At 45.6% G+C, this 17911-nt stretch overlaps 1 protein-coding gene across 1 annotated transcript in view; it reads left to right on the top strand.

Moving 5' to 3' along the window:
* The first annotated feature begins 8630 nt into the window (after window positions 1-8630).
* Window positions 8631-17911, top strand: part of LOC146808548 (vomeronasal type-2 receptor 26-like) — a 35912-nt gene continuing 26631 nt past the window's right edge. Inside the window, exon 1 of the mRNA XM_085623996.1 lies at window positions 8631-8740. The gene's annotated coding sequence lies outside the window, so the exon portion shown is untranslated. The remainder of the gene's footprint in view (window positions 8741-17911) is intronic.

Raw genomic sequence — 17911 nt, 5'->3', positions numbered from 1 at the left:
GGGCATATGTATCAACATCACCATTTGCGAATCTCAAATAGCGATTTTTAAGGAATCGCTATTTGAGATTTGCAAATCGGGATGTATTTAAAAAATTGCAAACTTTTTGCGATTTCTTAAAATTCCTTAATTGCGATTAGCAAATTGCGAAATCGCAATTAAGGAATACCTGCCCATTCATTTCTATGGGCCAGGAGACCCATAGGAATGAATGGGAAGTAATTCTCAAATAGCGAATCGCAATTTGCTAATCGCAATTTGAGAATAATTTCAAAGGTGCAAGGGTGTCATGATGACACCCTGATGCACCCCTGAAATGAGCATGTGTGTGCATATGGCGCACATACATGCCCTAAGGGCATGTATGAGCGCCACGTGGCACTTTGTAAAATTCAAAAAAGTGCATTTTGAAAGGAATTCGCAAATTACCACCAACTGGAAGTTGGTGGTAATTCGCAATTTCTTAAGGATAATTCGCACAACTTGGGTGCTTTTTACATATCATTTAAGAAATCCCAATTTGCGATTTCGTAAATGCTTACGCAAACTTAAGAAATCGCTAAATTAGCGTTTCCCTAAATTTGCGTTGGGAATTTGCCTAATACATCCCGTTTTGCGAATTTTTAATCGCAAACGCTGTATTTTGCGAATCGCAGCGTTTGCGAGTAAAAATTTGCTTGATACATATGCCCCCAGGTGTTTTTCCAGGCATTGCGGTGTGGGCCTATGATGAGTACTTCGGATTTGTACGGGTTGAGTTGAAGGCAGCTGTTCTTCATCCACTTGGTGCTGCTTCCACTCCTTCCTGAAAGCTGGATGCCGTCTGCGTATGATATGATGTTGAGTTTGTGTGATCTGACGTTGGATGTGAGCACGCCATGTAGATGTTGAACAGGGTGGGGCTGATGGCGGATCCTTGGGGGACTCTGCAGGTGGTCGGTGTGGGTGTAGTAGACCTTGGAATGTATCAAAATTCAATGTCTCCCAGCGGAGTCAAAAACATAGAGATATATATTTATATCTCCTTGCTTTGTTTTCTTCCTATGTTTGCTGCAGATTGCAGAACACATGGAAAAAGACAAATGCCACTCAGGATTGTTTTTGTGCAGGAAGGTGTCCCTTCCTGCACCAAAAGGGGCATATTTATGTAGCTTTTGCATCGCCCCAAAGGGGCACAAGGGCAACAGCGAACCTAAGTCAGATTTATCAAGCCATGCAAGGCCACTTGGCATGGCATTGTTTGGCATGATAAATTCAGGGTAACACAAAGCATCACAAATTGTTGTCCTACGTTACTCTCCCCCAGGGTGGCTTTTCATGTGTGGAACGTAGGTGTTCCTATGCATCCACTCATGGATTTTGGCGCGTTCTCAGATTTACCAACAATGGTAAACCTGGAAATGCCTCAACATTCAAAGCCTCCCAAGGAGAGGCATAATGATGAGAAATATCTATATTTCTCCTTTATTCTTTCCACTTTTTAGGCCAGATGTACGAAAACACGTGTTTGCAATTTACTAGTAGTGAATTTTAGCAATTTGCGATTATGAAATTGCAAACTGCGCTGTACAAGTGTGTTTGACGCTGATAGCGATTCACAGTGGGTCGCCAATGGACCTGCCTCATCAATATTCATTAGGAAGGTCGCAATTTGTGACTCAATGTGAATGGCTACAATCACTTGGCTGGTGGCCTGCTGGGGTCAGCAGATCACCATGCCTGTGATTGCTTTTTAAATAAAGTAATATTTTTTTTTTGCAATGCAGCCCATTCTCCTTAAAGGAGACTACTGCCTGCTCTTTAAAAATGTTGCCGGGCACATTCACTTCCCGTTTGTGAATGAAGTACCAGAAACTTGAATTTGGTGGTAACTTCAAATGTTTGCGACCACATTCCCAGTCACAAAACATTCCTAGATACTAGTGCGACTCGCTCATATTAGGGGATGCCGTTAACTCCCCGCCTTCCTAATAGTGACTCGCAAACCCTATTTTGCGAGTCAGTAATGGGTTACCGATTTGCAAAATAGGGTCGGCACATGCCAAAAAGCATTTTACCGGTTGCAAATGGCCTGATGAACTCTTTGTACTTGTAAAATTCTTCAGTACAGATAGAAAGTGGAAAATACTTCAGGGGATTGTTTTTTATGCAGCGAGGCATCCCTCCCTGCACAAAAGCAATCCTGCTAATAACGCAGGCACTTTTGCACCATAGTGTTAAGGTGCTTGCATTGGCACTAGGCGTCACATTGTGCACCAGTGCTAAGAAATGTTAGGTTTGTCTCTGCAATACTGGAGTCATAGTTTTCTTTCTCTGTGCATGAATTATGTTTCTCTTGGTTGTCTAGTTTTGTCTTTTCATCTCCACAATCTCTGGAATCAAGAGGCATATTTATCAGTGAAACATAGCAAGCCACTTTGCTGAGCTGCGTGAAAAGGAAAGAGTACGAATAAGCCATATTTAACATCATAGAGCGCATTCTTGTCTTTTCTTTGCATTGGTGAATGTTTGGCTGCCTGGCGCCAATGCAGACACCCTTGCACCATTATGTGAGGGTGCTTGTGTTGTAAACTCAGTTGCTTATGAATATTTAGCAAAAAAATCACAAATCACAGCAAAGACACCTTCCTGCGCTGCATGATAGGGAAAGGGCAGGGATGCGCCACACCTAACAATATATCGCACATTCCTGTCATTTCTGATCGAAGTGCAAAGGGAGTATTGTTTACCCTGTAAGAAGAAGCACCCATGGAAGCAGCCAATAAGTCTCCCTAGATGCGTCACATTGTAAATAATGCACAACACGGGGCATGGTTTATGCCGCTGCTGCGTCACAGAAGTGACGCAACGGTGGCGTAAATGTGGATCATGGGGCTTGTAAATCTGCACCCCTGTCTAACAGCTCAGGCACTTTGTAACTGGAATTTACAGGGTGGAGTGGCACAGTTTCATTTTTTAGTAAGTAATACTCAATCCCTCTCCTCAGAAGAGGTTCTTCCTCAGGACTCATGCTTATGATACAGAATCTGTGCTAAGAAGTATCCTTCAGAAGAAAAGCATACATTCCTTTGGAAACAACAGTTCTGGTGGATACTATAACTTTCCACAAACCCTTTGTCACCTTTCTGCTGCCCCTCAACTGAAAATACACAGCAGTTCATGTATTGGCGATTGTGACCCCACCTGCCTGGGTCCCGAGGGGTCGCAGTTGAAAGCTTCCTGTAACCACTGGTACTGCCTTTGGCACCGCTGCCCTAAGAGGTGTAATAATCAGTGCCAAGAACATAATACAAACAGGGTCCTCATTTCTAGACCTTCCGCTGTGATGCAGGACATTCGATTTTCAGTTCCACAAAATACTTAAATATAGTAGTGCAAAGCACACTCTTTTTGTTAATTGAATGAAGTGAAAATGAATTTATTTAACGGAGTTCTATATAGCGTGAACTTGACCCAAAGGTATGAGTATCACAGCGCCTTACATAGCAGCAGTTGTGTTACATGAGGACACATTCATTTTTGTTAGGTACGGAGAGATTACGTGATTTGCCTCACAGGATGTTCAGCGTCATTGCCATTGCCATCGTCCACAAGAACAGCATGAGGGTCTCGACTAGCACCAACGACACTCTCAGCACCGCCGAACACATGCATTTCCAGATCCACACAGACCCCAACTCCACCCTCAGAGGCACCCTCGTCTACAGACCACCCGGACCCCGACTCCAGCTCAGTGACTCTATCGCCGACTTCATCAGCACGCACGCCCTGACCTCCACCGACTACATCCTCCTTGGAGACCTGAACTTTCACCTTGAGAACAACAACGACAGCAACTCCACCACCCTGATCGCTAACCTCGCCAACCTCGGACTGAAGCAACTCGTCACAACGCCTACCCACTCCGCCGGCCACACGCTCGGCCCTGTCTTCTCCTCAAGCTCCTACTTCTCCTTCAGTCACACAACGGAACTCCCCTTGACCGACCACCACTGCATCCACTTCACCTTCCAGAAACCTACCACACACCACCGCACCCAACAGATCCCCCGCCGTTGCTGGAACAAAATCACCGAAAACCAACTACACGCAAACCTCGCTCTCAACCCAACCACCGATGACGCTGCCCACAACCTCAGACGCTGGATTGACAACTGCGCCAACACCCTCGCCCCGCTGAAGAAACCCTCCTACAGAGACACCAGCAACAGGGACAGCTGGTTCACCCCAGAACTCCTAGCCTCCAAGTGTGCCTGCTGGAAACTAAAGAAGAAATGGCACAGTGAGTAGACTCCGGACAGTCACACAGCCCACAAGGACGCCACCCGCAACCACCATCAACTCATCAGGACTGCCAAGAGGGCCTCCTTCAAAGACCGCCTCGACAACAACACACACAATAGCAAGGAGCTCTTCAACATTGTGAAGGAACTTTCCAACCCCAGCACCAACACCAACGACATCCTACCGTCACATGCCCTGTGTGGCTCCCTCGCCGCTTTTTTCCACCGCAAGATAGCAGACATCCACGACAGCTTCAACACCCAGACAGCCCCAACAGACATCAACACAACAGACTCTCCGCACACCATCAACCACGACCCCATGCTAGCCTGGGCCAACGTGAGCCTCGATGACACCATCAAGGCCATGAGCACAATCCACTCCGGCACCCCGTCAGACCCTTTCACGCAACACATCTTGAACAAAGCCAGCAGCTCCATAGCACCCCATCTGCGCAACGTCATCAATCTCTCCCTCGAGACCGCAACCTTCCCAGAGAGCTGGAAACACGCCGAGATCAACACCCTACTAAAAAAAAACAAGGCGGACCCAAGAGACCTCAGCAACTTCCGACCCATCTCCCTGCTTCCGTTCCCTGCCAAGGTCATCGGGAAGATCGTCAACAGATAGCTAACCCGATACCTTGAAGAAAACAGAATCCTGGACCCTTCCCAGTCAGGGATCCGCAGCAACCACAGCAGTGAGACTGCCCTCATTGCCGCCACCGACGACATCAGGACCCTGCTGGACAACGGCGAGACTGCAGCCCTCATCCTCCTGGACCTCTCTGCCACCTTTGACACCGTCTGCCACCACACGCCTCCATGCCAAGGCTCTGGAATGGACCACCTCCTTCCTCTCCGGCAGAACCCACAGCGTCCGCCTCCCCCCTTTCCGATCTGAAGCCTCTGAGATCATCTGCGGTGTACCCCAGGGCTCTTCCTTCAGCCCAACACTGTTCAACATCTACATGCCCCGCTCGCACACGTCGCCCGACAGCACGTCCTCAACATAATCTCTTATGCCGATGACACCCAACTGATCCTCTCCCTCACCAAGGACCCCATCACCGCCAAATCCAACCTTCACGAAGGAATAAAGGCCGTCGCCGACTGGATGAAGATCAGCCGACTGAAGCTGAACACGGACAAGACGGAGGTCCTCATCCTCGGCTCCAACTCTTAAGCCTGGGACGACTCCTGGTGACCGACGGCACTGGGGGCAGCCCCGACACCCACAGACCACGCACGCAACCTGGGAATCATCCTCGACTCAATGCTCTCCATGACCAAGCAAATCAACGCCGTCTCCTCCTCCTGCTTCAACACCCTCTGCATGCTCGGCAAGATCTACAGGTGGATCCCGACATACACTAGAAGAACAGTCATCCAGGCCCTCGTCAGCAGCAGACTCAATTATGGAAACACCCTCTATGCGGGAGCCCAGATCAAGCTCATCAAACGTCTGCAACGCATCCAAAACGCCTCTGCACGACTGATCCTCGACATACCACACCACAGCCACATCACTTCCCACCTGAGAAACCTGCACTGGCTCCCCGTCAACAAGAGAATATCCTTTAAGCTCCTCATCCACGCACACAAGGCACTGCACAAGACCGGTCCAGCCTACCTCAACAGACGACTTTCCTTCTACACCCCCAACCGCCAGCTCCGCTCCGCCGATCTCGCACTCGCCACCGCCCCTCGCATCTAGAGAACAACCACCGGTGGAAGATCCTTCTCCCACCTCGCCGCCGAGACCTGGAACACCCTCCCACTGAGCCTACGACAGACCCAAGACCTGCTGACCTTCAGGAGGCTACTCAAGACCTGGCTGTTTGACCCCCCGCCCCCACCTCCCAGCGCCTTGAGACCCTTGCGGGTATGTAGTGCGCTCTACAAATGATTGATTGATTGATTGATTGATTGATTGATTGATTGATTGATTGATTGATTGATTGATTTCCGAGACTTGAACACAGTTCCCCAGTGTTGAGGTCGACAGCCCCAGCTGTTAGGCCAACTCCTCTCACCAAATAGTTTGAATACCCAAAAAATTATATGTTTGAACACAATCCCCCCTCCGCTTTAAATCTTCACCTGAGAGTAGTTTTATAACTTTCACAAATGCTGATTGAAGTTTGCATGGAAAGCTGAGCCTGAAGTAGGTTCACTGAAAAATCACGTGTTATACAAGTTTGGAATACCTTTACATGGTAATGATTTCTCCACAGTGGGGAACTCCACATAGGTGCATGGATGGACTTAGAAATATTATAACTCTTTCCAGTCCAGAAACGGGAATGATAGATGTCTGTTAATACCCAAAACCTACTATTGTGGGGGCATTGCGAACTTCCAAAGCAATGAATGCCTTGGAACACCCAGCAAAGGCCTGAACCCCACTCCCTAAGTTGGGCTTGCAAATTCTGTAAACTCTAAACTTGTGGTGGGGATCTCTGCTCGGGTAAAACTGCTGACCCCTAGGAATACATTGGTAAATCCTGGCAGACACAACTGAGATACATTTAATTAGAAACATATGTTTGTATAGAACTACAATGTTTAAGTCTCTTTTTTGTCTCGCTTTATGATTTATCATTGCATTTTTCACTGCGGTATGCATAAGGAGAACTATTAAATCATGACATTTTGTGGTGTAAATATTTTAGAATCACAGCTGTGTTCTGCAGCACTGTATCCCTTTCTAAACAGTGAAAAACTTTGCAGTGAAAATATTTCAGGGCAAAGTTCAGGACAGCTATCGCCCAGCGGCAGCATAATGTTGTTTTGCACAGCGATGGCGCAACCAGTGCTCCACACTGTCCTATATTTACAAACTGACCCATTAGGCCCAAAGTGTCAGTTTGTAGAGGCCTGCACCACATTATACCAGTGGCAGGTATATTTTATGCAGGGTAGGTGTTCTGATGTTAAAAGCCACGTAGAACTGATGCAGTGAAATCTACAACTTTTCACTGCGTCACTCATTGACTTCACTGAGTCAAAATCCCTGCGCCTTCTCAAACCAGGCATACAGATTGACACAGAGTTTTTAACACTGTACTCTCCTCCGTGTTCTGACACAGTTATAGAGTTGCCTCAGTCTTAAGACCCATTCTAGCAATGAGTCACTTTAGCACCAATAGGTGTGTCAGGATTTCTGACGCATCCATGAATCCTTGCACCATTGAGATCTGTATTGTGCATCCATGGCATTGTTAGGGCATTTGTGGCTGGCACAAGGAATCTGAGGCATCAATGCGGATGCATCAGTTCTTCTAAATATGCCCCTAAGTGACATCTAAAATTGACATTTATATGTGATGTGTTTTAATATTAATCATGCAGTTTTAAGAGAATGTAAGCCGTGTTTTCAGAGTTAGGTCAGTGACATCACTGTCTGGAAAGGTTAAGGCTCAAAGATCCATATTTTCAAAGCCAATACAAAATACTTCGCCATTATAAATATTATTTACAAGGCACCCACTTCAGTACCTTTGACATTCTAATAACCCACGGAGACGTACTTGTTAAAAAGAACTAAATAATCTTTAGAAAGTGTAGCCCAGTCCAAAACAAGTGTGAGGAAACAGTAGACCATCTCAAAGGTCACTGAGATGACAATGTAAGTGCCATGGTTGCTCTGACCTGCCATCAGGAGATCATATTGAACAGCAAGATAATGGACTCAATTACCCAGTGTGAAGGGGATCAAACGTGGATGCATTGTGAGTCTTTTCTATTGCTTAAATAGAGATGTGACCAGCTGAATGAAAAGAGATCTATTTACAATCTGTCTGATGTCAAACCCTAAGGGGCTGTCTAGCTTTTACTTTGCAGGTTTCATCAAAGTCAGTCATGAGTTCTAGTTTCAGGGGTCTTTAAGTCCCTCTGAGCTCTTCTAGTTTAGGAAATGCAATGCTCTCAGCTGCTCACCAGTTAAGCCAGATGTCAGTAAATGTTTTCCAAATTTTTTCAAACCAATGCTTTTCAAGGAGATATTTTGTTCTGCTAATATTAAGATGGCCATTATAAAGAAATGAATTGACACATGTATTCTCCCTGTGCACCTCACACATCAGTGACCTACCTAGCTTCATGTGATTGGCCATTTACTAACAGGAAGGTGCTAAATAGGTGCACAAATGTTGAAAAGCTGTCAAAGTTGATTGTAAGGGTATTAAAAAAACGTGTTTGTAACATCCCTTCAGTCATATTTTTAGTATCCATGCCATCTTCCCTCCTTTCTTCTACCAGTCTCTTTGTCCCTATCTCACAAGCTCCCTGGTGCATTCCACTAACACTGTCACCTTGTCCTCCCTGCAGCTCCCACGCTCTGTCTGTAGTGAAGAATGCCCAGATGGCTACAGAGAGGCAGTCACAGAAGAAAAGCCAATTTGCTGCTTTGAATGCATTCCCTGTCCTCAAGGAGAGATCACAGACCAGAGTAAGTTTTACCACAGGTTATGTTCCTGAAAGCTCTTCAGATGTACCTGGTCAACAGTACATCTGGATCTATTTGGCTCACAATGCTTTTGGGATGTGAAAGAAATCAACATGGCTTTATGCAGCGGTGGAGTGGACTAGGTCTACAGAATGCGAGCTCCACCCTCCTGGGTTCCCTCCCTAAAATACATTGTCTAAGTTTAGGCTGGATTTTGACGGTTTTAAACTTTTAACCAATTTCTTCTAAAGTACCATGGCTAATACATTGCTTGGGGCATAATGATTTATTTATTTTATGTTCAGCTTCCAAATGTAATTGAAAGGTCACCTGAAGGTTGGTCAGCTTTTTGAAGGACAACAGTCTCAATTTCATTTGAGCCCAAATGGGAGTCTTTTGATCCGGAATTATGCTTCGCTGATCAGTACAGACGACGGCTTTGTCCTGTTCATTATATCTTTAAATAGCAAACAAGAGTGTTCCAATGCAGCTGTGCCTTGATGCTGCAGTACATTGAGCGGCTGGTATCTACTGCGGGGTTACTTTGTGTTCCTCAGAACCTGGGCTCTGAATACTGTATAAAAAAATGGTTCAGTTGGATTAACTTTGAGCTCATGAATAAAACTAATTCTGTTTATTTCATAACAGCAGTACATATGTAACATCAATGATGGCTTTGCAAGTCAACCTGATCAAAGCACATAGTTCAATAAAGGCTCTACAATGGGATGTATCCACTTGATTTCCAATATATGTTTTGGCCCAACGTATTCTTTTTTTTAAAATACAGGCGTAAATAAGTATTCTGTCGACGTTTCAAATCAGAAAATGTGTCAGTAGTACATTAAAGAGAGGTCTTCTTCAGGACAATAAAAAGGAACATCCAAGTCATCAGGAGCTCTACTAGTTTATCATTGCTGTGTTCATGATCAAATCAGAGAGAAATCAGAGTTTTCATTTTTGGAGAGACCACTAAGTGCAAATAAATTGATAATCAACTCAGTTCTAAAACATCCGGGGAAATCCTGGAAGAGGCGCAAAATAGCACAGAAGAAATTCATTAGGAGTCGCATCCAGATAAAGTGCTAGAATGCACCAACAGCTTCTCTGTTCTCTCTTACAGAATTTTGGGGACACCAAGACACTGTAAGAGACAGAGAAGCTGTTGCTGCGTTCTAGTACTTTATCTGGAGGCAACTCCTAATAGAATTCTTCTGAGCAAGTGTGCACAACCATTATTTTACTTTGCTTGCATATTCCTTTTATTTCTGTCTTTTTTGTGAGTTCATTTTGTCAGCTATCAAGCTGATACAGAAACACAATTGTTCCAGTACAATATTAACCTGACTACACAGGTAGATACAAAGAAACCCTCAAAGTTACAGCACGTTTGTTTGTTTAACGCTCAACTTGGGTACCATGTAGCATCAGAAGTGGTACGCTAGAATATGAGGAATGAGAATGTTTTCCCTTAGGGATAGGAATGAACAGGCGCGGAGGGGGGAAATTGTGATGGAAGGGGAAATGATCCTTTCATGTAGTGGGCCCTGCATGTGCAGAGGGAAGGGAGTTGTGGCCAGCCCGATGCTGGCCCCTTGAGCAGTGGTTGTGCCATAGCACGGGTGTAGGAGTCCAGAGCAGCCGGCTATTTACCTGACGACCATTACCGATCATCTTGCAGGAAGGGCGACCAAATGTGGAGAAATGTATTAGCCTTGCCTTGAACATTTATTTTATTTTATAACACTTGTAAGGCGCACAGCTACCCACAAAGGGTTTCCCGGCGCCGGACAGCGAAACACACAGAACAACTGGATAGAAAACAATAAAGCGCATTATTTGTCGAACAACCAGGTTTTTACACTCTTTCTAAAAATCATGAAGTTTTCCTCCTTGCGTATATGGATGGGTAAGGTGTTCCACAGAGTTGGGCCCAAATAGGAAAATGATCTTCCGCCTATTCTAGCCCGTTTGAACCTTGGTACCACAAAATTCGCAGCCGTACCAGAAGGGAGGCTGCGATTGGGGAGGTAAAGTTTAACAAGGTCCTGTAGATATTTAGGGGCAATACCAGCTTTGATTTTAAATAGGTAGGTCAGGGCTTTAAAACGGATCCTGAGCCAATGCAGGTCCCTGAGATGTTTGGTGATCCTAACGGATCTAGGGATTCTGCAAAGCAGTCTGGCAGCGGCGTTTTGCACCAATTGCAGACGTCTTATTACCGCTTTGTTTGAGCCCAGATATAAGATGTTTCCGTAGTCAAGCCGAGATGTCACTAAGGCATTGACTACGGTCTTCTGGGTAGTAGGAGGTAACATCCAGACAATTTTGCGAAGCCATTTAAGAATGGCAAAACATATGCCTGCCACTTTGTTTGCTTGCTGAGTCATAGATAAACTATCATCTATGATAACCCCAAGGTTTCTAACCTGAGAGGCTGGAGATGGAAGTTTACCAAATGATGATGGCCAATGGGGATCACTCCAGAGATCTTTACTACTTCCTAAAAGGAGGACCTCTGTTTTCTCCCCATTTAATTTAAGTTGGTTAGCTGACATCCAGTTAAATATTTCCTGAAGGCCTATTTTCAATGCAGATGGAGCAGATGAATCAGATTTAGAGAGTGAAAACAGGATTTGAGAGTCATCTGCATAAGTCATTAAAACAAGACCAAAATTTTCTGCAAGATTGGCTAATGGACGTAGGTACAAATTAAAAAACAACGGGCTCAGGATCGATCCCTGTGGCACACCATGAGGAGAGTGGAGTATCTCAGAGCATGCCACCGAGGAGGAGATCTGGAAAGTGCGGAGGGATAAGTATGATCTAATCCACTCAAGTGCCTTGCCCTCGACACCATTCTCCCCCAACCTGTCAAGCAGTATGGGGTGAGAAATGGTGTCGAAGGCCGCACTCAAGTCCAACAGGACCAATGCTACCGTTTGGCCGTCATCCATGAGCTCCCTGATTTTTTCCGTGACCCCAAGTAGGGCCGTCTCGGTGGAATAACCACTCCTAAATCCAGATTGGGACGAGTGAAGAAGCTGGATATTTTCCACATAGAATGAGAGTGCTTTGTGGATGTGCCTCTCAAGAATTTTTGAGAAGGCAGGCAGTAATGAAATTGGGCGGTAGTTGGCCAATATCAAAGGGTCTGCGGCCGGCTTTTTAAGTAGAGGACTGACCATAGCATGTTTCCATAGAGCAGGAACTGTGGCCTGCTCAATGGAGGCGTTCAGTATCCCAGCTATGGAGATCATAGCAGAGTCCTCTAATTTACTCAAAATACTGATAGGAATGGCATCACGTGGGGAACCCGATTTGATCGATTTTAATAGTTCCTTCAGTGTATCCAGATTAATAGGAGGCCAGGCCCCAAGAAGACAATTCCCTCTGAGAGCTTGAGGGATGTTATATTGTTTATGCGTGGTCATGCTGTCCCTTTTGATGTTGGAGACATTATAGATGAGTCACTCATATAAGACCAATTTGTACATTTCTATGAGTCATTGGTTCTGGGTTGTGGGGAGCTCCAGTGTATGAGAACACAGATGTTTACTGTTGCAGTATGAAGCAGCCTGAGTTCATGGTGGGATAAAGAAGGGGAGTCTTCTGTGTCTTGGAGCTGGATCAGGAAACAAAACCTTGGAACAGGGAAACTGATCCCAGACACTCGCAAAGGACATGTTAGCCTTTAGACCAGTTAGCACACAGTGTCACCATATACTCTCTAACCTTACCAAGGAGTAAATAGTTTCTGGCAACTTTTGAACAAGACAACTCTTGATCCTTCAGGGATCATTGAAACAGTAGAGTACTTTTTGCTCAGTCACTCATGCTTAAATAATGGGGATGTTTTTAATAATCATTTATTGAACCATCTTCATTCTGGTATAAAACATGTTTTCGGCGACAATCATTAGAAAGAAACAGATATAGAAGATTATAAGCACCATCAGAGCAAATAAAAGGTGGAATTCTATCATGGTGCTAAAACAGTAAATATACGCAGACATATTGATACATGGCAGTAATCGAGCATACTCCTAAGATGCAAACCCTACCTAAGTGTACCTAGCATGTATGTGGGTGTAAAGCCAAGAATCCCCTAGTAAAGAGCCAACCCCATTACCTGATGGAAGACAACAAAGAACCACATCTTGGTCTCGAGTTGGACACCCCGCAAGGGATGTCAGACCACTGCTTGCTGGAGCTTCTGCAGGCCGGGACCTCACTGTCTAATGTCAGCGTGAAGCTTCTACTCTGCCTATCTAGTCTTGGTATGGTTCTCTCATACCATGAAAATAGCCTTGGGGTTCCTTACATAATCGATGTGTTGTGAATATGATTATGCAAATGAGCCTTGAACAATACCTGTGATTATGCAAAGTAGTTAGTTTGCCCTAGGATGAAGATGACCATGACATTTTACACAGAATATGTTCATTCTGTTACGTATGTCATATGAAGGGACTTTTCTAAGAATCCAAATGCATAATAAATGAGGCTAGCTTCTAAGAAACTGATCAACATTTATTCAGCACATAACTGGGTAAAAGGTCAGTGCTAGAACGGTTATGCAGAGCAAGTTAGGAAAATGTCGGTAAAAGGCATGTAGCTACCTAGGCCTTGTTTGGGGTACATTGGGGTACTTAACACAACTTCCCAGGGGGCCTAATGGTATGAAAGATGTGAGATAGCCTGTGCAATCTCCTCCTTGGTGATTTCCCCCTGGAGCAGTTCCCTACCCATCTTATTGAGGCAGGGTTAGTGACTTCTGTCAAAGGAGGTGGTTAGCCAAGCAGGATTCGTGGCCACTTCAAGGGTGTAGAGTACCCAATAGAAATGTGTGAACGCATTCGCAATTTCCAGCAGTCGGCTGAGAATGCTGTCAGTGTGAGTTTTTATGGCCAAGGTGGCCATCCTTGCTTCCCTGTGTTGCAATTGCTCTGCTTGTACCCTATCCACCTTCTATCCTTGCTCATAGTGATGGTCCTTTGATTTTTGTAGTAAATATTCAGCCTTGGAGGTGAAAAGCATGTTGAGATCCATGTGCATGTAACAGCAGATAGGAATGGAGGGACGGGCCATGTAGAGGCACGTTAGGACCGCTATGATATCCTCTAATGCCCTCTGCTGTTCTGCCCTCTGATCATTATAGAAGGTGGCATCTTTCATCAGCTGTCCCCCAATGGTCTCTTTGAGTGCTGCCCACAGCATTTGGACAGAGGTTACTGACCCCCTGTTATGCTCTAAGTCAGTGGTAAGAAAAGATCTGAGTCTATCCTTGCTCCGAGGCAGCTTGTAACATGAGAAGTTAAGGTGACAAAGTGTGTGAACCGGGTTTGCAAATTCCACAACATCCCAGAAGTGGATTGGGCAGTGATCAAAAAGCCCTTCTCCAGGAATGAGAGTATCAGTCACCAGGGCAACAATTGTTTGAGAGGAAGGAAGTAATCCAGCCTTGAACAGACGAGATGTAGGTGAATTCTCTATCGGCGGGGTGCAGGACAATAAGGCCATGGTCTGCTACAATGTCAACCAGGAGGGCCTGATCCGTTGTTACTCACATTGACTGGCCTGGTGAAATTTAAGATCGCATCCCAAATTAGATTCCAGTCACCCCTGAGCAATAAGTGAGTGCCATTTATCTCTATTAACAGGTGGTTGAGCAGTAAGAGAAAGTGGTGTTTTAGTCTGGTTGGTGCACAATGTGTCCACACATTGTGTCCTGTCACTGATTCTCATCTTGACAAATGCGTACCATCCTCCCGGATCAGTCCATGTCCTAAGCACCATTAATGGGAGTGATTTGCATAGTAGAAAAGCTACACCACATTTGCGAGGTGTCACAGTTCCATTAGCCACTGACAGTGGACGCCTGCAGTGAATGACCATGCCCACTCAGTCTTGCCGTACAATTTCCACCTCAGCAATCATGAATTGGGTTTCCAAAAGCAGTGCTATGTTGGCGCATTTGGAGTTAAGATATTTGTGCACCGTTTTGAGTTTTATGGAGTTTGTGAGGCCATACACAATCCACAATTTGATCTTCAGCGTCCCTGGTGATGGCATTGCAATATGGTGTGGCAGGGAGTAGTGATTGTGGGGAAGAAAAGGGGTGTGGAAAAGTATGTGTTGGGAGGGCAATGGGAAGAGGCGCAATGGTCGTGGAGGTCCTCCAGCAAAGGATAGGTGCAGGGGTGGTGCATGCCTTTGGCAATGGCAGACAAAGCATGCAAGGACAGTGAAGGCATGCCCCGCAGTGGCCTCTACTAAGATGAGTGAGGAATAGATAGGGTGGGGGGCAATAACAGAGGCTGGGAGTTATAGTGTGTGGAAACACAGGCATCAATGAGGGTGAATGATCAGCGGCCACAGCATTGGTGCACCGCATGGCACTGGGATAAAGGGGTAAACCAAGGGGGCATGCCACAGGAATGGGGAGGGAGAAATCACAACACTGGCGGCAAGCATTGCTGATATGTTCCTAGGATGGGAAGGCCCTTCAAATCAGGGGGATATTGGTACAGGGTCCCAGGTACAGGGCCCCAGATAATTTATCCCTAGCAGCTTCACAATACTTGCCTGCCCACTGGAAATGCATTGCTAATTGTGTCTTTCAGCACCTGGTCAGGAGGGTAACCCATACGCACAAAAGAAGGGAGAAGTGCTGAGGAGCTTGGGAGCATATGAATACAAGGGCGTGGAAACACTCAGTGGGGCATTGAGCTGTGCCTCAGGCAAACCACATTATGAACAATGAACATTAAGTTCCAGTCTTCAACAGGGCATTTGTCAGTGGCATTTGTTACAGCCTCTTTCCTGTGTGAGCTTCACCACTGCTGATCGGCTTCTTTACAGCTCAGTGACCCAGTCTGTCTGTCCTAATGCCTGTCTCCTCAGGGGTATAGGCCCTCAGCCCTGGAGGTGGGCATGACCACAGGTTGCACAGCTGCATTTGGGGTAGTGTGTCTGTGTTTATACTCTGGTCCTGGAGGCCTTCTAAGAAAAACTGCAAGCTCTTCTGGATCATAAAATTTTTTAGATCTGCCATCCATCATCATCCACATATATGCGCTGGCTCGAAAAAAGCCAAATGCAATGTCCCATTTGCGCAGTTGAGGTCTCAGCGACAATAAGGCCTTCTGCTTTTTGTTCATCTCTCTGGAAAAGTCTGTTGCTAGTATTTGTCATGCCAGAGGAAGCATGCTATTATGTGTCATGCCCTATTTGGCACCATTGGTCTTTGTGGCAGGATTCTGTGAGCCCTCTGAATCTCCGGGGGAGGAAAGGGGACAGAATGCCCATGAGGTTATGGAGGAGATCTTTGAGGGAGCGACATACATCAGACATCTCCGTCTTCTCTGGGAAGCCAAATAAGTAGACATTGTCCCTTCAGCTCCTGTCTTCCAGATCAACTATCTTGTTGTGTAGGTGCCATATTTCGGAGTCTCTGCCTGAGATTTGGTTAAGTCTTGTTTTTGCCACCATCAGGTGTTGATCCAACCCCTCCAGCCTGTAGTGGAAGGCAGCGATTTTAACCCAGATGGACTCCACTGACATCATTTTCTTAAGGATCATGTCATTTGTATTATCTGGTTGCCTTGATGGTTTTTTGGAGGTCATCATTTTTCCTGTGTGGGCTTGTTAGAAATTAGAGTCTGTAGTTGGCAAAGGTATGCACCTTGTAAAATCTGGACCCTTGCTTTTAGTCAGGATAAGGAAGTTGTACACTTTAGATAACCCCTGCTCACCTCCATGGTAGCTTGGCATGAGCAGACATCCTAAAGACAATGTGTAAAGTAGTTGCACCCACACACACTGTAACACAGAGAAAACACTACAAATGGAAACTACGCCAGTTTAGAAAAATAAAGTATCTTTATCTAAGCCAAACAAGACTAAAAGAGCAAAAATCCAGCATACATAGTTCCAAATATGACTTTTCAAGCAATTCCGTCCAAAATTATGGATTCATGACTTTTTCAAAAAGTACCTCAAATTCATTAAAATTCACAAGGCCAAACAGACGCAAAGAAGGGAAGCATAAAAAAAGACAGTGATGGGATTGTTGAGCCCTAGGGGAGGCAATGCAACAATTATGTTGCACGCAGGAGAAGTGATGCGTGAAATCTGGACTGTAGAGGGAACTGATGCATCGATTCGAAGACGGTTCTGGTCTACGGGTGATGCGTTGGAAGACTTGCCACACAGGTGCAATGCGTGGAAATCTTGGACACGCTAAAGGTCAATGCGGTGACAGCAAACAGGCTCTGCATTGATTTTGGTTTCTCTTTTCAGCTATTTTTTCAACCGCACAATGGGGCCTGTGTTGGAGTCGGTGGCTGATCTCAGACTTTGGAGACTTGTGACCAGGACGCGGAATGCTGAGGATTTTTCAGCCGCTGGCAGGTGCTGCATCAATTCTTCTGTCACACTGTGACAGAGTGTGGAAATTTCTCTCACTCGATGGTGCTGCATTGGGAAAACAGGCGCTGCAAGGGTGGTGACTCGATTTTCATAGTTTCTTCAACCTCTTTCGGCTCCCAGCAAACAAAAAGAACCTCCAGAGGCCCAGAGTTGGAATAGGCATCTCCTGCCAGGTCAGACCCGCAGCAGTGGAGTTCGAATAAGCTGATGGTGAAGTCTTTTGTGTATAAAACAAAGGAGGGAGAGAGATGCAGTCGAAAAAGATTCAATAGAAAAGAAGGGGGAGAGATAGAGAAAGGAATAATTCAGGGCAAAATAATTTCCTATTTGAAAAAAGACCCATCACTCACCAACCTGGTTGATGACATGCTTCATCATCTGGGTCCCACCCTGACTGCCGAATGCCGTCAGGGTGTGCTCCGACGCCTGGAATTCCAGCGGAGCGGGTTTTCGTGTGTGTAGGTGAGTGAAAACGTGAATGATGAAAAATACAAGTGATATATTGGCACGATTGAAACCTGTGAATAGATATCGTAACTGGTATTAATGGCCAGCGATATCAGTGTTGGTATGTGTGTGTGGTCAACATGTTTCAACCTTTCTAGTAATTCTTAGGTTTTCGTCAGGACCAGGAATTTGAGGAACGGGGGGTCTGCACTCGCTAAGGTGCACCCACACCCTGAACCTCTGTGTACTACACCTTTTGTGTCCCTGAGACTTCAGGAGGCAAGCACACACAAGCCCT

The sequence above is a fragment of the Triturus cristatus genome, chromosome 8 (assembly GCF_964204655.1).
Source record: "Triturus cristatus chromosome 8, aTriCri1.1, whole genome shotgun sequence".
Taxonomy (NCBI): Eukaryota; Metazoa; Chordata; class Amphibia; order Caudata; family Salamandridae; genus Triturus; species Triturus cristatus.
The sequence above is the reverse complement of the archived record's forward strand: the minus strand, read 5'-3'. Positions and strand labels throughout refer to the sequence as shown.